The 27294-nt window shown below is 43.9% G+C and overlaps 1 protein-coding gene across 3 annotated transcripts in view; it reads right to left on the bottom strand.

Moving 5' to 3' along the window:
- Positions 1–27294, bottom strand: part of Nmnat3 (nicotinamide nucleotide adenylyltransferase 3) — a 118880-nt gene that overhangs the window by 40607 nt on the left and 50979 nt on the right. The gene's annotated exons all lie outside the window — the stretch shown is intronic.

Raw genomic sequence — 27294 nt, 5'->3', positions numbered from 1 at the left:
TCCCCCAGCCCCTTTGGATTCATGCCATCGGAGAAGCATGGCGGTGTGAAGTTGTTCCTTCCCTTTCCCTCGTTTCAGTGGTGAAGCGTCTGAATCGAGGCTCCACTGCACATCAGCTAGAGAGGTTATTTTTATAGATCTAATTTACTAAGAGTATAAAACCCCTCACCTGAGTAGGTGTTGGATACTATGGTGTGACTCGTAGGTATGTATTGAGATGACGATTTAGGTTTCATAAAAATATATTGTCTTAGTAATGCGATCCATGAATCGGGATCTTTATAGAAACTGTCCTTTAATACTCAGGGTAAATGCTACCAGGTTTTGCTGAATTATCCTTTTATTAGCAATTTGATAACCTTCTACTTTATATGGGTATTTTGTATCCATGATTATGCTGTTAAACACTAACTGTAAAGCCACAATATCCTTATCCAATTTTCTCTGTGCTAGAAAATGGCTATGGTAGACTGAATCATTAGCTCCTACTCCTCACGTCCCCGTTATATTCACTACAGAAAGACAGAATGTTCCTCTCCACCCTTTGACTTTGGGGTGATGTAAAACCTGCTTGCTCAGTAGCTATCCTACACCTCAGCTGTTTCTACCAGAGGAACAGGAAAGGCAGCCAGCCAGTGACCTTCCTATTTTCCTAGACTGCAGAACACAGGAGGAATTCATTGTCCCGCTGGCCCATAGATCTGTGATCAAGAAACAAACTACAAGTCTGATGTGCAGGCTTGTGATTCTAGCATTTTGGAGGTTGAGGCAGGAGGATCATAAGTTTGAGGCCTAGGCTCCATGACAAGACAGTATCTCAAAAAATAAAAAATAAAAAACTGTTTATTCTGTCATGACACTGAGAACTTACGATTCAGCTATAACTAATGTTCTCTCTATCTGGTGATGGGAAGTGTGGCAATACTGCTTAAATATCACCATAACCAGCTTAGCATGGGCTTCTCCTTTCTGGTCCAGTGGGCTTGGCAGGAGAGGGAACAGTGGTACCTGCCTGAGCCAAACACACCCACATTACCCTCCGACTGTACATTTTATGAGCACCTGGCCATTCCTCCATGTGCCTATATGCTACAACATGATATCGGTGCTGCCGCTTGATAACTAGGCACTTCTGTTTTAGATTCTGGGGACACTTCATCTGTATGATATAGATACCATGCTGTAGACCCCTAAACTAGGCTATCAGACAAGAACAAAACCATGTTGAGTCTTTGAGTTGTCTTGGCTGAGAAACGGACCAAGAGACAAGTATGGCCACTGTGCTCTGTCCAAACTCCTGACTCACTGAATGTTACAAAATGGTCAATTTGGGCCACCAAGTCTGGTGTGGTTTTTCATGGAGTATCAGTGCTGGCTAGTTGTATGTCAACTGGACATAAGCTAGTGTCTTTGGGGCAGAGGGAGCCTCAGTTGAGAAAATGCCTCTGTAAGATCTGGCTGTAGGGCATTACCAGAAAATACAGGATACAGATTAGAACCCAAGCCAGTCTCTGCTTTTCTGATGCACTGTGCTGATAAAGGGGGTGACATCTGGGCTGGGGGTGGCTCAGCTTGCCAGGGCTAAGAAGGACTAGACTATTGCTTATCTGTCAGAATGTGGTCCTTCTACTTTGGAGGAACGTGATAGAGCAAAGGCCTCTTTGGAGCTGAACTGAAAAATGTGACCATCTTTGCCAGCAAGGCTGGGCTTTAATAAAACGTTATTGCTACTTAAAACACTGGCAGCCTCACAAACCAGGGAACAGAGACTTAATGGCCTTCCAAACTAAAAACTGCATTATTTCCATGGAGAATGCCTTGGCACGCTTATCAGCATTTTACTAAGATGTACCATACCTGTCTTAATCAAAATTACACATATCCAAACAATTGAGATGAAGGGTGGGCAATGCTAGGGTGCGGCTGCCTGGTAACACAGCAGTCCTCTTTCTCTTTCACAGACTTAGTCCTTTGCTCAGTAGGAACAGAGAAACATAAGGTCCCCTGAGCTTGGGGCAGCCGGCCCCGCCCACACCGGCATTCTCTTTTTGTTCATTTTTCTCTTTCTTTGGCTGTACTGGCTGAAAGCATCCTGGAAATAAGGCCTTGAAAGGGAAGTATCTAAGACATATCAACAGTAACTGTTGCCAATGCTTCGGGGAGTTGAGGTGAACATGGGATGAGAGCTTGAGGATAGCAGCTTTTTTTTTTTTTTTTTTTTTTTTTAAAGCCAGGATTTCAACCAAAGGGATAAGCCTGCTTTTAAAAGGAGATTATTGTGATTAAACCTGGCTTCCAAGCGGGAGCCTGGAAAGCATGCTCTAGCTGAGGCTGCTGAAGCTATGGGGCCATTTGGGTACCCCTCCTTTTTTTTCTCTTACATTTCCTTATCAGATTCCAAGCACATTTTACACTCTTTGTATTTTTTTTTCTTCAGCCAGAGTCTTTAGCCCTTTGCAGCCTGGTGCTCTTGCAAACCAGCAGCTCTCATCCCTTCCCAAGGCCAAGTGTACCTGGCCTATGGAGGCCTGGGGTACAGGGAAAAGCAGATCCAGGTACCCTGCAGCCCTAAAGTGGAGTCTGCAGCTTGACGCGTGTGCAGTACCCTCCCTCCTTGGTGCCCTTGGTGCTTGCTGCTCTTCCGTCTGCTCTTGATCTCGCTTTGTCTGTGCAGTGTCTTCCTTTCAACAAGCAACCTCCTCCCGCACACTATAAAGCCCCTCCAGAACCTTTCAGTGCTGGAGCTTACCAGTGGGTGTTTTCTCTTTCATTCACCGCCAAATGCTCTGCTTTCTTCGTGTGTACCTTTGTAACAATCTGGGAGAGTAAACAAGAAAGCAGCCGTATTTCCCGGGGTCTAAACTTTCCTTCTGGGCCTGTGTAGAAGGGATTAAGACTTTTAAAAAGTTTGTATTTATTTGGTGTGTATGTGCTCACACCAGGGCACTGGTATTGAGGTCCAAGGATAAGGCTCATGAGTCCCTTCTCCCTTACACCACGAGGGCTCCAGGGATTAAACTCTGGTCATCAGGTTTGGTGGTAGGCACCTTTATCTGCTGAGCCATCTCTTTAGCCCTTTTAATATATGCTTACATAGAAAGGATTTTTGGTCCTCGTACCCACCCTCTGCAATTGTTAACGGGCACTTGGCATTGGCTAGGTGATGGTGCTTCTGTTCGTATGCGTAGTTACAAAGCCCCTGGTGGCAGTTGCTTGCATGGGATCCTGTATATGCACAGGCTATCAGTGCCTATTAATTTGCATGGATGCCTTTGTGTGGGGGAGCTCCCCGTCCTGTCTCCCCTGTTGTCTACATCTCTGTCTGATGACTCCAGTGTCTGTCTTTTAAGAATGCTACAAACGCCCAGCAGTTCTGTTCCTCCACCTGGACAGAACACCGATGGCCTCAGCCTCCAGAGGCTCACATGCTCCCAGAGGCTCTCAAATCCAGAGCTTCTAAAGCTGGAGGCTCATTGTTCTAGGTGCTCACGATAGATGTTAGGATACCCAGCCACCAAAATTACAGCCCCAGAGCTTTGACTGGGGCCTTTGACATTTGGCAGCTCTCTTGAATTCCAGTGACCAGCGCTTGAAGTCCTTATAGCATTGCCTCTGGATAGCCCTTCCTCTTCCACGGCCTCAGCCTCTCCAGGGTTCTCGACTTTGCTACCCTTTGTAATCTTAGCATCTTTCAGATCCCGCCCTGGGTTGGGAGCCCCTTGGCTGCCTTAGTCCTATAGCTTGGAGCTTTGAGTATCATGACTCTAACCTGTAGGAGCTCTCTACGTCGCTAGGCTTCAGATAACAGGGCCCACAGTTCTCAGCAGCTCTGGGTTGACAGCTTCCTATTAGGCACATGGACATAAGGGACAGTTCTACCAGTTGTCATTCCATATAGCTACAGCCCCAGTTCTGTTTACTTGACAAAAAAAAAAAATTAAAGGGTGCTTATAGTAAAGGTTTAGGAAACTTTCCTTTTTTTTAAGCAGTATTTAACAGTACTAAACTTCTAGGTAAACACAAGATGTAGGAGTTAGGTCTTTCTGTCACAAGAGTAAGTGGATCTCTCTAACTTTTTTTGTTTCATTTACTTATTTATTTTGAGATGTGTCTCATGAAGCCCAGGCTGGCCTTGACTTTACTATTTAGCCTGCACTGAGGTTCAAACTTCCTATCCTCCTGCCTCTACCCACTAAGTTCTGGGAATATAGATGTGTGCCAGTGGTTTTTTAAAACACAGAAAAATGCCAGGGTCTTGTGGCGTCTCAGAAACTGACTACTTTCTTTTCCTAGGGGCCCTTAGATCTGGAAAGCAGGTGTGAGGGCTCGTTAGGGATAGGTTGTCAGCGGTTATTTCTGATTGGGCATATGGCCCTTTAACTCATGGGTAAGTAGCTCAAATCTGCCTTGACCTCCTCTGTTCTGTGGAACCCATGCAAAGGGGCTCTGCTCCTTAGGATCAGATGACCCAGTGGGGAATCTGCCATTTCAACTGCTCCCTAAGGGCAGGTTTCCTACAGAACTCAGGAAATTATATCACTCCTCAGGACCAGAGTCCCTTCACTTATACAAGGAGACTAAATGATGTCATGCATTTCAAAAGCCTTGGTGTAGCAATCAAATACATTAGGATAGGGAACAGAGACCAGGTTATGAGCAGACATGGTGGACGGCACACAGGAAATATCATTGAATCTGAAATCCTTTAACCCCGCCTCTTTTTTCACCACAAGCACTATTTCCTTTCGGACATTCATAAATAAATATGGCGGTCCTCATGGGTCTGGATCCTCAGTCTCAGGGAGGCAGGCAGCCAGCCACAGGATGGTTAGTGCTAGGCAGAGGCATGTGGGCTAGCCTCTGGACTTCAGAAGAGGCTCAGAGAAGGGTGGCCTGACTTTTCTGGAGGCTGGACAGACAAGTGGGTCACCCTCAGTGTGGACGGTGATTTAGGGAAGGGGAAGCCTTGTTAATCAAATCAATTCTTTCTATTTTAATTGTACTGAAAGGAGAATTTTAAAAAATTCCAGGAACAACTGAAGCTTGGTGACTCCCTGACTCTGCACGTGTCTCCTTGCCTGTTTCTCGATACATTTTCAATTTACCTTCATGGTAATTTACACTTAAGGAAACTATCCAAGATTTGCCAAGGGGTTCAATAAAATAGGTCATGGAGTTAAGTGCTGTGTCGGAACATGGGGCTTAATTTTATGGATAAAATTTAAACTGCTTAGCTGTCCCCCCACCCCCACCCCCCATTCGTGTTAAGACTAATAATTACCCAGTGTACAGAAGCCAGGGCACCACTTTCCTAATTCTTTGAGCACATCTGGTAGGGCTGTGGACTCTGCCCTCAAGGTTAACAGACATTGAATTAGGGAAGAGACCTGTGTGGTCCAGCGGTCAACCTCTCCTACAAGGCTGCTCCTGAAACCAGGCAGCAACAAAAGCCTGGAGTAGGGATTCTGAAGAAGACGACTCTGGGGAGAGTGAGCAGAGAGGGCAAGGTAGTTCTGGCACTAACATCAGCTGCTCAGAGGCCTGCAAAGTGTGCACCTTCGCTGGGCACCCAAGCTGCTCTCTGACAGTGGACTGCAGGAGTTTTACTTTTCCCCAGGTCAGAATCAGGGAATCAGGTGGAGACACATAGCTTCTTTTCAGCCACCCAAGGCTATTTTATTCACCCAGGCAGGGGTTCCAAAGTAAACAAGGACCACTTTGTATAATGCTCAGATTAGCAGTTTTATGAGTGTAGAATAAAGGGACCTGGGTTTTCTGGTTGTAAATGCTTTCTTGAGTTAAAGTGATTTCACTGTTGGGGTTTGTTTCCAATAATACCCTTGAATTTACATGCCTAATATAGACCTTGGCCAATTCTGCTTATGTAAATTTAGGATGCTCCTTCCACTTGTAATATACGACACAATTTAAACTAACCTAAAGCAAGCCATTCCCAACAAACACTTAAGACAACTGCTCCCTATGGGGAGATTTTTTAAGTTATCTTTTCCTTCTCATTTTGAGTGCTGTTTATTGGGTTTCTCTATCTGTTCTGTGTAACACTTAATAGGGACCAGTGCCTCTTCTAAGGAATGTGTTCAGTGAGGGACTGCACTGGACAAACACTGGAGTAGACAGAGTGAGACAAGATTTGACTGTGGACAGCAGATCCTCTGAAAGCCCTGACCACATGGATGTGCACAGTAACTCCAGGAAGGTGACAGGAATCCTGGGGTTCCCTTAGTTCATTTAGCATTCATGGATTGTTCTGCCGGATGAGCATTCAGAGGATTACACTATGCTAACTACATGGACGAATCATACCACGGGCCCGCCAGCTTATGTTTGGATGCATTACTTAAGAGACAACAAGAATTTCTTACTCTTCTCCCCCTTGCCCCCCACTTTAAATCTATGTGTGTTGGGAGCAGGGGAGAGGAGCATGCACAAGCCACAGCACATGTGTAGAGGGCAAAGGAAAACCTCAGGTCAAAAGATAAACTTCATCTTATGCCCTGTTGGAGACAAGGTCTCTTTGGTGTTTGCCCATGCCCAGGCCAGGTTGGATGGACTGCAATCTCCGAGGGACTTTTCTGTCTCTACTTCCCATCTCAACATAGAAGTGCTGAGATCACAGGCATAAGCTTTCCCTGGGTGCTGGAGACTTGAACTCAGGTCTTTATACTTGCGTGACAAGGGTCCTCCAATGAGTCATGTCCCTAGTCCAGGTCATTATTTTAGAACTGTGGACATATATAAGGTCCTTTGGAGGAGTTTGCATAGAACACAAACATCCTAGCTCTGTTATCCAGATTTAAATGTTGATTTATAGTGTAGGAAATACCATGCACTTAATCGCCAAAACAGCTACCATCCTGAACTCATGATCAGCATCCTTGGCCAACACTACGATCCTCACTATAACTACCATACGGGCAATACTACCGCACCATGCCATGGCTAATAACATCACAGCTAATGCCATGACCATGACACTCACTGCTACTACTTCACACCCTCCCCATGCAAGCCAATAACAACATAACCTTCTTTTACCATTAACAATGTCAGTACAATGTGTCACCACACTGACCAGCTAGCCCCAACCCCCTACATCAGGGCTTTCTTGAGCTGCTTCTACTCAAAACCTCTCTTGCCGGAGAAAATTTCACTTGACCTTGGGTATCTAGTTTTATAGCCAGACATACAGATATGATAATCAATCGTAAAGAAAATTACCTTAAAACAATTGATTTGGTATAGATCTAATTTAACCATTAAGTGAAGATGAAAACGAGTTTTGCATACTAATGAGCTAGAAGCACTTATTTGTTTTTAGATGAATAATTAAATCTTGGCTGAATATTATTTGATACTCCAGGACACAACATCTTTAACATTTTTCACAGTGAACCACAATATTTTGATTTGTTAATCATCAATGTTGAGAATGCTGGTTTATATATAAATACATATACCAGCAGTATGTTTAAGGCCATTTCAGATAATATTAGAAATTATTTGCTAGCTAATCTCAACTCAGAATTCACTAAATGACTTTTAATTTTTTAAAGCTTAAATGTTATTTTATGTGTATGAGTGTGTTGCCTGCATGTATGTCTGTGCAGCATGTGAGTGCAGTGACTGTGGAGGCCAGCAGAGGGCGTCGTATTCCCTGGAACTGTTAAACTATCTCTCCATCTCTTGAATGATTCCTTTTTAAAATGAAACTCAACAACCTGAACAGGATTTTTTAAAAAACTAAAATTTTTTACATTTATATATGTGTGTATGCATGTGTGTACGTGTGCATGTGTGTATGTGTGTGTGTACATAGGTACATACATATGTATGTGGATACCTGTGTAGAGTCAGATGACAACTTTCAGGAGTAAATGCTCTCCTCTGGTCATATGGGTTCTGAGGACTGAACTCAGGTCTTCTGGTTTGGCAGCAAGTGCTTTTGCCACTGAGCCAGTTTGAAGGTCCTACATAGGCAATTTGAAAATCGACCATCTTACATAGCAAAATCCAAAAACAGAATGATTTCACACATCTTGTGAAATGGTTGTAGGAAAATATCAAGCCTTTGCTGTCCATTTATCGTTTCCCTCCCCCCCACCCCACACATGCTGGGATTTATAAGTATGGACCACCACATCTGGCCTTTCTACATGGTTATTCGGGATCAAACTCCAGTCCTGTTGCTTTTGAGGCAAACACTTTACTGACTGAGCCATCTCCTCAGCCCTACCTTTACTATCTTCTTAATCCTTACGGGTCCTTTGAAGATCTGTCACTGCCACACCCATTCTCCTCATGAGCAAGACATTGCACAGAAAGTTTAATTATCCCAGCATCACAGAGATGATCAACTGCTGGACTCAGAACTGAATCCATGTGATCATAACAAGAATGCTGTATCCCACTGCTGCAGTGTATAAGCACCAGCTGTATACACATACTTCCCTGCATCCCATTGCTGCAGTATATAAGCACCAGCTGTATACATATACTCCCCTGCATCCCACTGCTGGAGTGTATAAGCACCAGCTGTATACACATACTCCCCTGCATGTTACCAGCTTAGGGATGTTCTGGCAGATCACTGATCTAGGAGATTTCCAAATAGGCTGATTTGTGAGCACAGCCCTTTTTATTTTTTCAAAGGGGAAAAGGAATACAAAGCACCTACAGGATGGGACTGTAGAGAGATGGCTACATGTGGAGGAATCCCCATTACTTCATAGTGATCCCATGCAATGAGAGGCCATAGTTTGCAAGGCAATGTCAACCCACCTGCCCCTATCACCTGGCACACCATGTGTTGATGTCTAGATGGGTCTCAAGAAAGAACACCTCAGGGTCAAGGAGCTATAAGCATTTCAAGCATTTGCACAACAGCAAGAGCCAGAGGAGGTATCTAGGCTAGAGGTAAATCTAAGGGAGTTGCCAGGATGCCAACAAATGCTCAGTGGTCCCTTTTTCTCACCCTTCTGCATTTCACCTGCAGGCTGGTATGGATGATTATTTTGCAAATAATATTAAAATAACATTTTAACTATTTGACACACACAAAGCTCTGTTACAATTATGTGTATTTTAAAAATATATACTGACCTGAGTAGATACAATTTCTTTTTAAAGGAGATAGATATCCTCATATCAGTGTTGAGGTATGGTCCATGCTAAGAATCCACAAGTGGCTCAGACCATTGTTGGGGCTGCCCTGACCCTGTATGCTGACACTGGCTGTGGGCTGAACTCAAAGATGCCCAGGGCTCAGAGTTCCCATCCTTATCATTCCTGCCCTCAGCATCTCGTCCTTGCTGTCAGTGCCTACGTCAGGTCATGGTCTGCTTCAGGGCATACAGCCCTAGAAAAGTCCAGATAGCAAGGGTCCAAGCATTCCTCTGCATTTCCTGACTCAAGAGACCAAGGAGGCTCTTTCAAGGGCGGAGACAGCAGACTGAGACAGAAAGCAAGCCCACTGTCTGGTTTTGGAGGCTTTGCATGTTTATGTAGTCTGTGCTTACTTTACAATACCAAGAACCGCTTAGATTAAGATTCATAGGAGCTTACATCCCTAAAATGAGCTGGGGGTGAAGGAGACAGAGGGGGGAGAGAAAACGTGAGAATGGGGGAAAGAGGAGTGGGGAAGAGGGGGAATAAAAAGGGGATGGGGAAGAGGAGTGAAGGGGGAGAGGGGCAGAAGGAGAGGAGAGAAAAGCCTAACTCATGGGATTATTTTGCACATTTAGAAGGTAAAAAATATTTTGAAAATATAAGAAACAGTTCCCCTTATTGTTACTACTATTATGTTGGTTTCATGAAATACAAAATGATTTATTTTACTCTAATATGTTTCCTGGAATATCTGGATAATGACTCCAATGCAATGTGTATCCCTTGCAATCCTACTTAGGCTATGTCTAATTTATGCTTAATAAAGTTACATAGATAGTAGGTGTAACAAGTTCTCATGTGGTCTTCACTCAGGTATTGCTAACTTTAATATTTTCAATAACCAAGCTACAGATTTCCTAAAGCAGAAAATTAACAAGAACTCAGCAACTACCCCGTCATGATTTGTACCTCCCATGATCCCGCCTTTCCGGTTGGGATCCAGCTGCATGTACTAGTCCTGTATCTTTAGTTTCCTTCAGTCGGCTTCACAGACTTTCAAAATCTAGACTCTAGAATAAAGTTCTGGGCAGTTACTGTTTGGAGCATTTCTGTGTTGATACTTTCTCAAGGTTCTATTAAGCTTACACACTTTAGGCAAGCATTCCTGAGAAGCAAGGCAGAACCCTTCTCAGCCCACCCCATCTGAGGGCTCCGGATGCTGACATGCCTTGCTTCTGGGCTTATTAACCTTGATACCTAGTTAAGCTGGTCTCTGCCAGATCCCAGCAGTGATGTGACCATTTTCTCCTGTGAATCTGTAATTAGTAAGTTCTTGTAGAAAAACACGATGAGGCTATGCAAATACCCTATTTCCTACTGCGACTTCACTTACTAATTTTAGCATCCACTGATGATTTTGGCCCACGACAATCATTACTGTGATGTTTTGTGAAGGGCAGTTTTCTTTTTCCAACATTCTTTCCACAGTACTAATTATAATTCTACTGTAAGAAAATACTTGTCCTTTCGCTTACATTTTTTATTCTTGTATTTTTATCAACATGGACTCAGTATTTATTTTATTCTGTGAGAGTGTAAGCTGGTATCCTTAAACATTTTGTTTCTCTATCCTAGATGGGCCTAATAGAGACCCCTGTGGGTTGGCTCTGGGTCTTTTTGACATGGGCTCATCATTTATCCAGCCCTGTGTTCTAGAACTCCAAGATGTCAGGGTCAGCTCATCACTTCCCAGCTCCGGACTCGGACTCCTCCCTGTCCCTCTTCCCTTTCTCTGTGGTATCAGGTGTGAACTCAGAGCCTTGGGCGATCGAGGCTAACATCTGCCACTGCTGTGTATCCCCAGCCGTCTTTACTTTTTAAGACAGCCTCTCCCTAAGTTGCTCAGGCTGGCCTTGATTTTTGATCCCCCTGCTTCAGCTGTCTGAGTAGCCCCAGTCAGCAGGCTTCCAAGGTGTCCCTTTGTCCTTTATGAAGAATGGCACTTAGCAGACAAGGAGCCTAGCTGCACCCATTGCTATTGACGTTTTGTTGTTTCTAGACTTAGGTTGTTCTCTGTCTCTGTCTCTCTCTCTCTCTCTTTCTCTCTTTCTCCTTCCCTCCCTCCCTCTCCCTCTCTCTCCTCCCTCACCCCCTCTGTCCCCCATTCTCCCCGTGTGTGTGTGTGTCTGTCTGTCTGTCTGTCTGTGTGTCTATGTGTCTGTGTATCTGTGTAGCTAGATTGGCTCCTAGTGAACTCCACAAGTGGGACCCTCCTGTATCAGCCTCTTCAGCACTGGTATTACTGTATTACTAGTATATATTACTGCATTTCACTTTTTATTAGGTCCTAGGGATTAAAGTCAGGTCCTCATGCTTGTGTGCCAAGAACTTTACAAACTGAGTTGTCTCAAAACACACACACACACACACACACACACACACACACACACACACATATATATATATATATATATATACAAAATTTCCCTGTTCCAGCCTCTACTCTGTCCCTCTTACTCTTCCCTTTCTTTGAGCACATGTCGAAAAGACCCAGAGCCAACCCACAGGCATTTCTATTAGGCCCATCTAGGATAGTTCAAGAAACCGTGTATATATCACACACACACGCACACGCACACACACACACATCTATATCTCCATCCATCCTTACTGTACATATTTGTATATTACTGTTCATATATCTGTATTCCTATCTATCCACCATAACACAAGGTTCCCCCACCTCTCTATGTCTATTCATCTTGTGTGTGCGTAGGGTTGTTGAACTATGTGTTCATATTGAAACCTCGAATTCCAAGTCAGCACTGAAGTTCATGACAGGCTCCGTTCCTTTACTGGAGTGCCTTTCTTCAATAGTTCTAAACCTGGCTCTCATCCATAATCATGTACTTCCTTGTGTGACCCTAGTATTTTCATACAGACATTGCAAAGCTGCCCAGCCACTCCCTGCAGGGAGCAGAATGAACCTGCACACAGCAGTCTTGGGCCTTGCAGGAGCCATCCTGGTGCTGTTTTCAAGGGGCCAAGGCTAGGCTCCTCCTTCCACTTCCTCTGGGCAGTTGCATGTTCATCTGTAACACAGTGAGGCTCATTTGCTACAGTTGGCATTTCATCTTAAGTTCTCCCAGGGCATCCTGGGAGACTTTAACTATGTATTTAGCCTTTCTGGCATGTGATTCCGTGTTGTGACAGTCAGAGCTGTGAACACAGCACCCAGAGCGGAGTCCCTGCTCATCAGTCCTAGCTCCATCCTCCTCACTCCCTCCATCCATCCCCCAACCAGCCAATCTCATTAGTTTATAAAATCTATTCTTAAATGATTTTGTCCTTTACAATTTATTTTCCCTATAATTATCAGTAACTCATAAATTTCCCCAAGGTCTAACTCTGTCCCGACAACCTCATCTTTAGGAATATTTATACAGAAACATCTATTCAGTTCGTTTTAATTAATGCCCTTTGTGCTGTTGGGAATTCTGCCTCCCCGACTGTCTGCTCTGATGTTCGCCTGGTTTTGCTGAATGCTCTTTGCACGGGTGGTTGTGATGGTCCGCTTAGCAAAGATGCCAAATGCTGGCCCCTGACTCTGAGTGATGGTCACTTCCTATTTGGAAGGCAGAGATGGCTACCAGTCCTGGCACTCCAAGCCCAGAGCTCTCTCCTTAGGGATCTTGGCCTGATGGACTGGTATAGAAGCAGCTCTGGTTCTGCATTTTTGATACTTGGGTTTTGCTAAATACTTAACAAGCCTCAGCTCCCTTATCTGCAAAACAAGATCATTAACATTTAACCTCTGAAAGGTACTGGCAGAGAATGACAGAAAGACACCCAATGTGGTCTAACTGTATTCCTTTGTTAAACCTTTTGAGATGATTATGGACTTGCATGTTTTAAAGAATAGAGTGATCTCATGTACCCTTCACAGTTACTCTCAATGGTAACAATCTACAGTGTTAGACTACAATATTTCAACCAGGATCTCGAGACTGACACAATCCAGTGACCTTCCTTAGACATCTCCTGTTTCACATATGCTCATTCAAGTGCATGTGCATAGCAGATGTGAGTGTGGGATAGTTTTGCTGAGATTATCTCATTATGGTTTCCATGTAACCACTTATAAAGACACAAACACTTCTATTACTGCAAGGACAAGACCCTGGTCTTGTGTTGCTTGTTAATTACAATGCCCACTCCCCTGTCTCCAGGCCCCTGCCCCTCATCTCTGGCAGCCATTAATCTGTTCGTATATACTTTTGTCACTTCAGGAGTGTTATGTAAGTGCAATCACATAACATGTGACCTTTTAGGAATGGCATTTTCGACTCAGTCCTATTCCCTGGAGATTCAACCAAGGTGCGAGTGAGTAGTTCATCTTTTACAGCACAGAATTCTGTGCTGTGGAAATAGCCACTGCTTGAAGGGCAGCTGGGTGCTTTCTGGGTTTTGGCACCATGAGCAGAGCTGTAATGACCATTTGTGTACTAGGATTTTATGTGAACATCTTTCCATTCCTCTTGGGAAAATGCCCCAAAGTACAACTGCTGGCTCATGTGGCAGCTCCATGTTTATCCCATAAGAAGCTGTCAGACACCCTCTCCTGAGTGTTGGGCCATGTTACTGTCCTGCCATGGTTTGGAAGGCTCCAGATTCCCTGCATTCCCCCTGACATCTGCTGATGCCAAAAGTTTGCATCTTAGCCATTTCAGAAGGTGTGCAGTGATGCTGTGTGTGGTGCTAAGGTTGCTAAGGTTGCATTTTCTCACAGGCAAATGCTAGCTATCTCTCCACATAGTATTTACCAGCTGCACACGCTCCACAGTGAGATGTCCCGTTATGTCTTTGCTCCTCTCCTGGATGGGCTAACTGCTTTGATGGTTGAATCTGGAGTGTTCTTCATCTATTCCAGAAACTAGTGTCTTGCTGCATGTGGCTTACAATAACTCTTTTTTGGGGGATAAGCAAGTACACTGTTATGTCTTAGTTTTGTGTGTGTTTGGGAGAAAGAAGGAGATAACGAAAGGGAAGGAGAAGGGACTGAGGGCATCTTAGTTAATGAATAATGAGGTCCCCATTTTTTTATAGCACTGGACAGAAAAGGTCGTATGCAGGGCTCTGTGAGGAGCTGAGGGAGCACTGAGCTGAGTGCAGTGCTGTTCGTAGTCCAGCCTGGAGCGGCAGAGTCTGATGCTATGCCTGCCACAGAAACTGCTTCCTCATGGATATGTTTAGGATTTGATTCCCTTAAGTCACCTCTCAAGGAAGAAACAGAAGGACAAGGAAAATGCTGGTGTATTATTAAATCAGAAAAACATCTCCTTCTGAAAGAATATAACACACACAACCTCAAATCCTTGAAGCCTCAGGGGAAAAAAAAATTATCTTGATTCAAAACAATTGCTGGAGTAATTCAACATTCTTAAACCCATCTTCTCTAGAAAATTCTTTTAAATTAGAAATGTGAAGATGAAGTTTTTTTTCCTTCCTCTTCAGACCAAGCTGGAACGCTGCCCATGAATATATATTAAAATCACTCTGTTTGATTAATACATGTCCGTGTGAGTCCAAGATTAAAGTAACATGCTGAGCTTATCCAGTATTTACTTATGCTCTCACAATATCTGCAAAAACCCAGAAGACCCAGAACTGGGGCTGTCAGTGGCTTAAATGGAATTATTATAGCTTAATTTCCTCCTTATCTCAGATTGTACTGCACTGCCTTATCATGATGCATTTAACTCTCTCCATATGTACTGTGCACCAGAGAATTAAAATGAAAACCACAGGGCATGCAAAGGGGCTGTGCATCATATTGGACTCCGATCAGACATTTTTACTTAACGTGGAAAACTGTGAGTATAAATGATGTTATAATAAATATGCCTCCGTTTAAAATGCAAGTCACTGTGAGGAAAAACTAGGAGCCATAAAATACCTTTCCCCTCCTCAAGGTTGTCCAAAGGGGAACAAAAAGGACAAGCCTTTGGGCTGGGTTGTTATCTTTACGATGCAATTTAATCTGGGATGCCACGGGCAAGTGGGGCAAGATCGTTAGGAAATAACATCATAAAGTATCAAGAAAGGACTAAGAGAAAACAGGAGATACTATTCTGTGGCTTCTCTCTCTTCCATGCATAGATATGAGAAGATTATGCTAACCCTTCCGGTCATGGCCAGCCCTGAGCTGAGGCTTAGACGCAATACAAAAGAGGTCAAACATGCACTGGATATATAGCATGAGCCTCTCATCGAAGCCTTAAAATAAATAACCCTGTAAGGTTCTAAGATGCTATCCCCATGTGACAACTGAGAAAATGAACTCTGGCTGGAGCAAACTGCTTAGGGTCTCGTAGCTGCTGAAGGACGTGACACCAAGGCTGACTGCAGCTAGTGGCCTTCATGTGACCTATGGTCACAGAGAGGGGTGCAATATTTGCCTTGGATCCCACCATCACCACATTTTTTCCTGTGAATTTGGACATCTAAGAGACATCAGAAAGCTCTTGGGAGCTAGAGACAGGCAAGCTGAACTCTGCTGGGCAGCAATCCAGAGCTGAAAGGGACATCTTTTCTAAAGGCCTGTGTCATGGCAGAGATCCCATCTTGTGGGCAAAAGGCTCTCCCTGAGTCCCTTCACCTAATGCCGCACCTAAGGATTTACTTGGCACTTTGGACTCCCAAATTAGCCTGTGATCACTTCTTGTTTTCCTTAGACTCTGCCCTGTTCACGTCTGTCCCTGGAATTCCACATCTGGAGAACTCAACAATAACCTGCTTGTTGCCTCTGCAGCATGGAGGGGGCATGAAAAGAACACTGGCCTTGGGGACAGAGAGCTGATGGCAGGCCTCAGTGTCCAACATATTAGCTGTGGTAAGTGTTAACTTCTTTATGCCTCAGTTTCCCTATTGTAGAGTCGGGGTAGTCATCCTGAGCATCTTTGTACACATACTCTTCCTCATCATTACCCATGTGACACCATCCTGGGCAATCCTGTTATCTGTCTTATGATCTGGTCTCAGTCTCCTCTGTGGCCCATTTGATTCAAACACCCCTGAGACGCAGAAGCAGCTTTGTAAGATGCAGCTGTGCTTAGAGCATCATCTGGGGAACCTCTACCACCTTCTCCGCACTCACTTCCAAGGGTCTGTACTCCTCGGCCTGGACGAGCTATCCCTGCCTCAGTCCTCCCACACTCCCTTCCGTCCTCATGGTACATTTCCTTAGGGATCCTGCCATAATCTACAAAACCAGGGGTACATATTGGCCTCAGACTCTGACATGCTTCTCTTCACCCCTAATCTATTTCCAAGTCTGCACAGAAGAGCTACCTTGGAGTCCCACTTCCTTGTTGCTAAAAGTCCCTCCTCAACATCTGGAGACCTGAGACCCCTTCACATCAGGACCTCCACAGCTTCAGCCCTTCCTGAGTCAACTATTTACCACTTCTGGCAAGCCTGTGCTGCCTCTAGAGGCTCAACCTGTCCTGTCCTTAGCTCTCACCAGCCATCTACTCTGTGTTTACTTTTGATCGTCCCGGGATCCTAAGATCCTTCTAAGGAAACTCCCAGCAAGACTGGAAGCACAATGTCCTACTCCCGACCCTCACCCCACTCCCACCCCCACTCTCCCATGCCTCATTAGCATACTTCTACTCTTGCTGAAGTGTTACCCTCTTTTCTCTGAAGTTGTCACGGAACAGCCACCTGGGAAAGCCACCTCCCAGGGCGGCTGAGAAAAGTCTTCAGCTGGGACTTGCCCCACTGACCCAGAGTGCATTAGAGGTTCCAGTTCACATGGTCTCACACAGCATACCCAACATCCTCCCTTCTTTGCAGGCCTCACTCTCAGGACTGAGCCGCCCACCTTGGATGACAGTGCAGTAGCCCCTCTTTCCTGCTCCAAGCACCTCTTTCCAATATCCATCTCGGCCCTGCTCATCCATGTTCTCCAGAGCTGCAGTGCTATCTCCTGGTTCAGACAGGGACCTTCCTAGAGAAAGGCTGAAAGCACGCAGCTAATGCTGAGCTCGGAGGGCACAGGGGCTGGAGCGGCCGGTTCCCAGGGGCAGGGCTTGTGCCGCAGCTTGTTCTCATCACGGCAGATTAGGAAATGAAAGCTCAGGCCAGCTCTCCAACCTTCCTCTGTTAGGCCTTAGCCCCCAAAGCTCCCAAACAGTAACGCCAGTTGGGGACCAAGCTCTCAAATACATGAGTCTATGAGGGACCATTTATAGTCAAACCATGACAACTACAAGTTAGAAACACTGTCTCCTACTGGCTTCCTGGCATCCTCTGTTCAGCGTGTAGGCCCAGATGCCCAACAGAGAGAAAAAGAGATTGATGAGCAGCCGATTCTCCTCTCACAGCCCTAAGAGCCTCATCTGCGGCAGGGTCTTCACACATGTAGCTTCCAGGCTGAAAGTGTCCTTGCACCTCTAGGCCCCAGACAACCTCGCTTCTAACAAACTAAATAATGCCTTCTGGTTCTACTCCAGCTTATTCACTTATAATCTTAGAAACGACCTCCCTGGATTCTCTGTGTATGCCAAATCACCACACAGTTCACGGTAATAGCTATCAGAATGTCCTCTTAGTGGCATATGTCATGCTGATCATTTTTACTTCTAGGAGATTTGATTTCTGTCTGTCCCTACCATGAGGGACACGTCTGCCCCTGTGTCCTTCAATCCAGCATAGCACCCAGTGCAGTCAGCCAGTATAGGGTTTGTTAGGTGAATGGAGGAAGCATGGCGTGGCGGTTATGGGCAGAGAGGGAAAATGGCTCTACCCCTGGTTAAATGTGTGACTTCAGTCAAGATCTTACATCTCCCTGAGCTTTTGCCCAAGCTTCCCCATCTAGAAAATCAGTAACATCACTTCATAGGGGTGTTTTCAAGAGTGAATGAGTTTGCTCGGGGCACCTAGGACTACCAGAGTGTAGTAAGTAATGATACAAATGTGGTTAAAGACAAAAACTGAACAGGTGCTAACTCACTGCTACAGGAATGCCTTAATTAAGCTGACAAGATTTGATGCTAAAAAGGAAATCCAAGCGGACTGTTGGTGAAGCATAGGCCAATGGCTAAACATATTGATCAGAAAACACTAACTCATCTAAATAGCAGAAAACAACATTTAAATTTAATTCTGTCTCCATTTGTAAGTTTGTGACTGCATGTTGGGAAACAACCACTTACCACTGGGAATACATCCAACATCTTCAGAGAAACGCAGGCTCGAATTCTTAATAGATTCAGTGAATGCTTTAGGTATGTCTGAAGCTATTGACTAGCCATGTGTTTGGCTGAATAATTTCTTTGGAAATCAGAAAACAAGAATAACAAAACCAAAATAAACTTTTAAGAACCACTGACATCCACTATGCTAATTCATCCATGAAGCCTTTGAGAGTCTCTGCGGAGCCTCAGAGCACACAGTGCAAAGCCAGCATGCGCCCGTGACTAAAGGCACAGGAAATCCAAGGGCACTTCTCAGCCTTCTGGTCCATAACTTATTCCCTAATAGCGTTCCAGGTTAAGGAGCTCGAATGCTGGGTATGCACTGACCCACTGAGAGGGGACTTTGTGGGGAGGGCGATGACTGGTCATTCAAATCCACCAGTGTTTCCATTTCTATCCGTTGTACACACACCCATCATCAGGGGATGCGTTACCATAGACCCAGTGGGCAAATACTTCTGACATATCACAGTGCATCTGTCCATTTTCAAGGTTCTGTTCAGGAAAAAGAAAAGAGGAAGAAATAGGTAAAGGAAGATGGGTTCCAACTGGCAGAAGGGTTATTAGCAGTGAAAGGGGAATAGGTTCAAAATAAAAATGGCAGAGAGGTACAGCAGTAGAGAACAGTGTCTACTTAAAGGTAGTGAACCAAGGGCATTGGGCTGTTTAATTCAATTTCTATGTATGCAGAACCACAAAGAACCTTGATTTGGTTTGGTGAATACACCAACAAAAGGGAGATTTTGTTTTTATTATGAAAAAGGAAGAAGTCAGCTGGGGGGCCAGATTTTCACTCAGCCTTAAGGGCATTCTGTTTTGGATGGAAAGAGAATGTGCCATTTAAACGCTTGTTTCTGGAGAGTAGGGGTGGAGTCAGGCTTGGTGTGCACGTCTGTGCACACAGCTGTGGGAGGTGATAGCAGGCATCGGGGACTCTGGGTAGTTAGAGAAGATGCCTGACTGTTTGGGGAAGGGAAATTTCTAGAGCACCATCCCATGATGGCAACACAGAATTCTCTAATGCCTGTGCCTCGCACATCAGTCTGCTGCATTTCCCATGTGCAGGGATGTGATTCTCCTGGGTTTCATCCATCCTGAGCTTCGCCTCTCCCCACCAACTGAGCCCTACGCTAAGTCTTCTATCTGGATCCCATCCTCTTGCCATTTAGGGTCCACACCACTGTCTGGCAGCAGGTGCAGTTTTGCCAACTCTGTTTGCAGCATATGCTTGGCCTGGAGAAGAGGAAGGGTCTATGGGATGCTGAAAACAATGCACAGAATCCCAGGATACTGTGCATTTGCAAAAATGGCCAGTTGCTTTTCAAAGAAGGACTGAGAATGAAGGCAAGGCAGAGGTTAAGGTAGCATCTGATCCAGGCCCTATAATCTACCAAGAGACAGAAATCAAACCTAGTATGAATATGGAATACAGCCATAGGACCAACTGTCTATACAGTTGGTGGTCACTGGGACCTTTGGGGATAGCAGAGCTCTCAGAAACCTCGCCAGGCCATGCATAGCCTTCCCATAAAGCAGAAGAGAGCCTGCAGGTACATAGCAGGTAGATACTTGCAGTCTCCATGGGTTTAGATGGAGCTGACTGTGAAGTGTCCCATTCCATACAGGAGAACAAGCCTTGCCCTGAGAGCCTCAGACACAACATCCTTAAAGCCAGAGCCTTTCTGATGAGTCACGGTAGGCAGGAAAGGTACTCAGTGGCCAGGTCTTACGGTCAGACAGATGTTTACAGATGTTTATGGCACCCTTCCAAATAGTGGAGCCAGGGTAGAAGCTAGAGCATCCCACATTCCCTTTTAAGGTACGCAGGGAATGTTGGGCTATGGCTGTGTACATTTCTTTCTATGCAATGAAGTTTGCCTTTTATTTTATGTAAGTAATAGCTCTTTTTGAGAAAAACAATTCTTTGGTAACCTCTACTAGCCACATGGGCTTAAATTTCTCAACAAGTATCACCTTACAGTTGATTTGTTTGAATCAGGATTCGAACTAGGTCCATACACAATATTTTACTTATGTGTTTTGAGTCTCTGTTGAATTATACAGTTTCCTACTCCACTTCCTTGTTATTTGTTGAAGAAATTGGGCTATTGGTCCTAAAGAACTTATGGAATTTTATATAGAACTGAGCCAATTCTGTGGAGTCAATTTTTTAAAGTTTGGTAACTCTGTCTGTGTGTGTGTGTGTGTGTGTGTGTGTCTGTCTGTCTGTCTGTCTGTGTATGTGTGTGTGTTTTGCAAAGACAGGAATGTACAGGTGTGCACACTCATGTATGTATATATCAAAGCCAGAGCAGGATTTTGGGGACTCTTTATCATTCTCTGCCTTGACAGAGTGAACTAGCTTACTTTTTTCGCTAGGGTGGCTGGCCAGTAAGCTCCCAGGATCCATCTTTCTCCATCCCAAAATTCTGGATTGGGTTGTAGGCACATGTAGCCATGTCCAGCTTTTTACATGTGTGCTAGAGATTTGAACTTGGATCGTTAAACTTGCACGGCAAATGTTCTTTCCCACTGAGCCATCTCCCCAACCCTGTTTGGTAATTTTATTTACATATAACTGACATACAATAAGTTATATATATTTAAGCAGTATAATTTGAGGTGTATGTGCGTGTGTGTATGTGTGTGTGTGTGCATGCCTGACTTTACACAGGTGCTATGGATCTAAATCGAGGTCCTAATGTTACACACAAACACCCTACTTCCTGAGCTCCTTCTAGCCCCCAATTTGATAGCAGATGCACACGCACACGTATATATATCCCTGAACACACGAACATGTTTCTACTATGTCTTACCTTAGGCCACGCCCCTGCCCCCTGCTCCTATTGTACTTGCTATCACTGTAGATTAACTTGTGTTTTCTGGAATTTTCTAGAAATGGAATATAAAATCTGTTCCTTTGGAGCTGACTTCATTCACTCAGCACAACTGTTTTTGAGATTCCTCTTTGTTATTGGTTTGATCTGTTTCCTGTTGAGTACAATCACAATCTGCTCATGTATTCACAAGCTGGCGTGTTTAATAGCTCAAGCTGCTCTGAGCACACACGCACAGATTCAGGCACATGGACATAGTCAGTAGACATTTAACTTCTAAGAAACTGAAACGCCACTAAAATCAGCCATTGCCCCATTCATAGTCCTCCTCACAGGTGCAGTGGTGCCACTGTGCTCTTAACTGCACAGCCTCTGAGCATCTTTTTGTGTGATAATTTGCCATCTACCTATCTTTTGGGTGAAGGCCCCTGTTGTTTATTTAATCGCTGAATCCAGAGGTCCCTATACATTCTGGATCCCAGTCTTCTCAAATCTGAATTCTGCAGATCTCCTCTGGCTTGCAATTTGTCCTCTGTCTCTTAACTTCATCTCTCAGGAGCATCTGTCAGTTTTGATTAACTCCAACTGACCACTGTTTTTCATTATGAATCATGCTTTGGGTGTTTTATGTAAGAAATCTTTACCCCAAGTCACAAAGATGGTTTCCTAAGCTTGCTTCTGGGAATTCTGTGGGTTTGGGTTTTTATATTAAGGCTTATGATCTAGTTGGATTAGAGTACACTATGTTCTATGAATTAAATGCATTTTGTATATGGGTACCTGGTTGTTTTAGTACCATTTATGGGAAAAAAACTACCCTTGTCTACCATGTTGTCTTTTGTGCTTTCACAAAAGCAGCTGTCTGTATAACGGGGTCAGCTCTGGCCCGCTCGGTTCCATTGATCTGTTTATCTGCAGCAGCTCGCTACTGTCACAAGTGCAGCAGCTTGATAATTATCTCTAAAGACAGATAATGACAATCTTCCAAAACTGTGTTTCTCTCCGCTATGCCACTCTCCTGGCAATTCTATCTCTATATAAATATTACAATCAGTTTATTGCTTCTAAAATACTAATGCAATTAGGATGAATCTATAGGAAATTTTGGAGAAATTTTCCTGAGAAAGATGGTAGAGGAGTATGGGGGATAGGCTCAGCATATTATGTGATTTTTATGTAAATGTCCTTATAAAAACTTATTAATAAAGCCAACCAAGATAAATTTTAACATAATGAATCTTCCAATTCATGGACAAAGTTATATATAGTTTATCTATGTACAATCTTAGTTAAGATTTCTATTGCTGTGAAAAGACACCATGACCAAGGCAACCCTTACAAACAAAAGTATATAATTGGACTGACTTACGGTTTCAGAGGTTTAGTCCATTATTGTCATGGAGGGAAACATGGTGGTTCGCAGGCAGATGTGGTGCCAGAGAAGAAGCTGAGAGTTCTATATCTGGATTATCAGGCAGAGAATGTAACATGCTGGGCCTGGCTTGAGCTTCTGAGCCTTCAAAGCCACCACCAGTGACACACTTTCTCCAAAAATGCCACACCTACTCCAACAAGGCCACAGTCCCTAATTGAGCCAGTCCCTATGAGCCTATGGGGCCCGTTTCATTCAAACTACCACATGTATAATATATATTATACATGATTAAAAATAAAAATAAAAAGCTCTGACATGCCATTATGAAACAAAGAACCTCCAAAGATGCAGCTGAGTACATTTTCTGTTGGCCATCTACAGCTGGGCATGCAGCCTACTCTTAAGAGTAGTTTGTTTCCCTAATGAGACTTCCTTGAAGAAAACCAACTTTTCAGTTACAAGTGGTTATCAATTGGAGACAGCTTGGGTAAGGGATGGAGCACTTGCCTACTTCTTTCAGCTCTAGGACCCAGTCTGGTGCAGATCCGTAGAGGCCCTGTCCACGCTGCCTCAGTTTCTGTGAGTCCACATTGATCCTATAGATTAGAAGGCCTTGTTTCCTTGGTGTTCTCCATCCCCTCTGGCTCCTACACTCTTTCCACATCCGCTTCTGCAGGATTCCCTGATTTAATGGAGATGTCCGTTTAGAGCTGAGTTTTACAAGGTCTTTCACTCTCTGCATATTGTCTGGCCCCGAGTCTCAGTATTTTGGAACTGAGGTTAAAATTGTAATTATGGAAAGACTTCCTTATCCCTGGTAATATTCTTTCCTTTGAAATGTCTATCCTCTGATATGACAGCAACTCCAGTTTTTCTTTAATTGGTGTTCATGTGGGATAATTTTCAATTCCTTTCCCCGGAACATATCTATATTTTTACATGTAAGATGTGTTTTTTATACATAATCCTTTCTTATTTGCAGTTTTGCTCTCCACCATTTCAGTTGCCCATGGTCAACTAGTCTATGAAAATATTAAATGAAAGTCTCCAGAAAGAGCTCATACATCTTAAATAACTTTTATTACAGTGTACTGTTATAGAGTCATTCCATTTTACTGGCTACTGCTGTTAACATCTTCCTTTGCCTAATGTATAAATTCAACTTCACTATAAATATGTAGGAAGAAATGCAGCGCAAAAGTCTGATGGGATCTTCGGCTTTTGGCATCCACTGGGGGAGTCTTGGAACCCGTCTCTCTGCAGACAAGGGGGCAGCTCAACTGTAGAGAGCTACGCCTTGCTTATTTTACTGGATGTGGTAATCCAAAGTTTATCAGATGCTACCAGTTTATATTTGAGTTGATTACAGATATCATCATCAGGTTTTGGTGTCTCCTCTTACTTGTTTCCTGTCCATCCCAACTGTCTCTGTCCTCTCTCTCTTCGTTTAAATTAACTGAGTATATCCTAGTACCGTGATTTCCTTTGTATACTTATTAGCTACATGTCTTGGGGCTTAGGACAAAAACTATGGCTCAAGCTACAAAGTACTTGTCTTTAAGCATGAGGACCAGAGTTTAGTCCTCATAATACAGTTCTAGAGGTTTAGTCCGTTATTGCCATGGTGAGAATTATGGTGGCATGCAGGCAGGCATAGTGCTGTAGGAGCTGAGAGTTCTACTTCTTGATCCCCACGCAGCAGGAGACTGTGTATCACAGTGAGAGTAGCTTGAACATGTAAGTCCTTAAAGCCTGCTTCCACAATTACATACTTCCTCCGACAAGGCCACATCTCCTAATGATACCACCACTCCCTATGGGCCAAGCATTCAAACACACAAGTCTATGGGAGCCATACCTACTCAAACTGCATAGTTTTATGTGGACTTGCAATCATAGCACTGGGGTAGCAAAGACAGGTGAAACCCTGGGGCTCACCAGCTAGTCAGTGTAGCCAGGCTGCTTGCCACGTTCCAGGTCAGTGATTCAGTCTGTCTCAAAAAAGTGGGGGAGAGCACACACACACACATTCTGGGGTTTAAACACTTATCTTTAACATACCACAGTCTATCTTGAGTAAACATGAGTTGTTTCACAGGCAGAATACTTGCATTTTGCCCCTCCAAACCATCGTATTAATGCTGTCCTGAGGTTACTTCTGCAGACTAGGACCCAACAATATTGAATTTTCACTTAACCTGTCAACCTCCTTTTAAAGACATTTAAATGTTGAAAGCTTCCATCTTTGTTATATATGTCCCATGTGCTCACTCTCTGCAGTGCCTCAGGGAAACCCCCATTCCTGGCTGTCACGCTCCTATCCAGGGGAATTTAGGAGCACGATTTTTGAAGAGCAGGTTTGCTGGTGGTGAGTCCTCCCAGCTTCTGTGTCCCTGCAAATATCCTTACTTTGGTTTTATCATTGAAGGGTATTTCTGCTGGATACGGAGTTGGACTGAAGGGCCTTTGTTTCTCTTCTTTAAGAAAATCATTTTACTGAATTCTCCCAGTAAATTCGGTAACAGGGCATCTGCTGCCATCCTTAGTTTTCTTCTTTTGTGGCTGCTTTTAAGATTTTTGTCTTCCTCATGGTTTTGAGAAATCTGAGGATCACACCCCTTGGGCTGTTCCCTCCTGCCTGTTATGTTAAGCTTGGCTTTTCTGGGCTCCTTGGACCTGTGGGCTGTTTCCATCAAATCTGGACACATTTCAGCCTTGCCTTCTACAAACACTTTTCCTCCTCTCTGTGATTTTTCCTTTTGAGATTCCAGTGACAGGTATGTAACACTGCTTGAAGTTACTACACAGATCATGGTTACTCCTGTTTTAGAACTACACGGTCTCTCTTATTTGTGAAGCCTAGCTCCAAATCTTTAGTCATGAGCATATAACCTGGAGTAACCTGAAAAAGCAGGAAAGTGATGGGGGCATAAGAAGGGGAGCCTAGAGAGCAGAATTGGGGGTTATGTATGAAGGGGAAATGAGAAAATGGACATGAGGACTTTAATTGGAGAGGGGGAGGGAGGTCAATAAACAAGAAAGAGGAAGAAGGGCGGAATAACAGGCATCCCTTTGAGCTTTTGGGTAGTCCAAGAGATTCCTCCAAAAACAATACAGTCTGCTGCTGTTGCCCTAGGTCTCAGGGGCTGAAGGTAAGTCCTATTTCTGAAGACACCACACACTTTGGACACAGGACTCAGAGTACTCAGGCTGGTTCTGTGAGAGCATGCACTGTGTTCACATGATGGCAGACTTCAGGCAAGTAAAACATTATACATAAAAACAAGGCAGAAGTATGTGAGGCTCCCACACTAACTCAGGCAGCCATTTATTGCCTCCAATGGTGCGGAATTGGAAGCTGAATGGCCCTGGGAGATGGGGAAAACTGCCAAGAAGGGTGGGCATGGGGATAGCCAGAGCTATCTCTCTCTATATTTTTTGGGAGGTTGGTCCCCCCTGTATCCACCCTCCCCCTTATCTTTTCTGTGATGTTTGATGTTACTATACTAATGTCATATATACTACATATATACATAGATACATATATAAGTATAATATCAGCAGGCATGTTTTCACCTCACACATTTCTCTCCAACCCGAGAAGTTTGGTTTGGGCCTTTCAAATGTTTCCTATGCTTTTATTTAAACCCTGAGCATACGGCACATAACCGTTGATTACCATCATCTCTGTTAATTCTAACATCTGCTTGAGCTGGTTCTGGTTAAGTCTCAATGAATGGTTTATCAGCTTCTCTGATTATGGATGTTGGTCCTATACTTTTTGGGAACAGAATACCAAACTTCTCTTTTATGGGTGATAGGATCACTACCAGAACACAAGGGTTGGTTTCCTCCCTAACCTGCTAGCACTGGGCCTTGCCAGCCTTTAACTCTTGCCAGCCTCAAAGGCAGACTACTGAGCCCTGCAACTGATGCTTACTGGGAGGCAGCTAAGAGCCCAGTGACAGGTGCTGGCAATCCTCTGGCTCTGCTGCAGCTACAGTTGCTGCCCCCATGATATATGTAACCTGGCCGTGTTCTGGTGTTTCTATTTGCATCTGCATTGTTTCCTAGTGATCTGGAGTATCTATCCTCAAGTTTATTGAGCATTTACAGTTTTTTTGGTATATTACCTACTAATGTCCAATGAGCAATTATAACTGCATTGCTTGTATTTCAAAAAAAATTCCCTTATAAAAACCATTTATTTACTATGAATAGACATTCAGATCATTTGTACAGTAATAAAAGTATGTTTTGTAAACAAAGTCATGTTCTATAAAAATAAGGCAACATTTGTGTATGATTTCTGTGAATGATTGACATGTTGCTCAAATACTTTTTTAATATTAAAAATAAATAGGAATTGATTCTGGTATAAAAATGCTTCTAAAGGCAAAAATTTTGGCCGATACAGTAATACAAAACACATTTATGAAAACATGACGCAGACATAAAATATATTTATGAATACATAAAACAGTTTGTTACAGGGAAAATCCTATTCTTCAGACAGAAAAATGTCAATTCCCATTATTGAACATTTGTTTACTTGCTGCAGGCAGCAGGGCATTTCAAAGGCATGTGTTACTTATTCCCTGCTGTGTGGGTAAATGTGGGGAGCATCCTAGAGACCCTGGGCAGGACAGCTTCCCTAAACTACCCCTTCCCCATGACATCACAGTCACAGACA

The sequence above is a fragment of the Grammomys surdaster genome, unplaced genomic scaffold (assembly GCF_004785775.1).
Source record: "Grammomys surdaster isolate TR1022 unplaced genomic scaffold, NIH_TR_1.0 126248, whole genome shotgun sequence".
Lineage (NCBI taxonomy): Eukaryota > Metazoa > Chordata > Mammalia > Rodentia > Muridae > Grammomys > Grammomys surdaster.
The sequence above is the reverse complement of the archived record's forward strand: the minus strand, read 5'-3'. Positions and strand labels throughout refer to the sequence as shown.